The following is a 783-nucleotide window of genomic DNA, read 5'->3' as shown; positions in this document are numbered from 1 at the left end:
AAGAAGAGGAGCTGTTAGCTTGCAGAAAGGCAGTGGAGTTCGCTACTGTTGATGGCTTTTTAGAGCTTGTGATCGAAGGAGATAATAGTAATGTCATGAAAGCTTTATCTTCTTCTTTGGCTGATAGGTCTTTGTTAGGCAATGTGGTGGATGATGGGCACCACTTGGTTTTTGGGATGCATTGGGTAAATTTCAGTTGTATTAGGAGAGGGGGTAACTAGGTAGCTCATGCTCTTGCATAGCATACTAGGAATATTTCTGAGGATGTGTTTTGGATGGAGGATTTACCCCCACCAGCTTTGAATGCCTTGTACCATGATTCTCTTTTGCTATAAATAGATAAATGTTCTAGTTTCAAAAAAAAAAAAAAAATTTCCTACGATTAAAAAAAAAAATTATTTGAGAAACTTTTTTTTTAAATTTTTTATAAATCATAGTTAGGGGTTGCAAAAATTTGAAATATGGATGTTTCCATTGAAAATAACAGGAGATGCCAACTACTTGTGGTACAAAATTCTCAACTCTCTTGAAAAACCTTACTATTTAATAGTTGAATATATTTTATTTAGTGCATTTGAAATTAAAAATTTTAATTGTACATATAGAGGTTTTTTTTAATGGCTACCTATGAAGTATTTTACTCATTCGGATTGGAATGATTTTTTAATAATGGAAGAATGATTTATTTTTGAGTGTTTTAATGTTAATGTTAATGTTTAATTTAATTTTATATTCACGGTGAAAAATTAAAAAACCAAGTGGTGGGTATCATATCCTTAAAAA

Source organism: Quercus suber, unplaced genomic scaffold, assembly GCF_002906115.3.
Source record: "Quercus suber isolate HL8 unplaced genomic scaffold, Cork oak 2.0 scaffold_125, whole genome shotgun sequence".
NCBI lineage: Eukaryota > Viridiplantae > Streptophyta > Magnoliopsida > Fagales > Fagaceae > Quercus > Quercus suber.
This window is presented reverse-complemented; position numbering follows the sequence as displayed.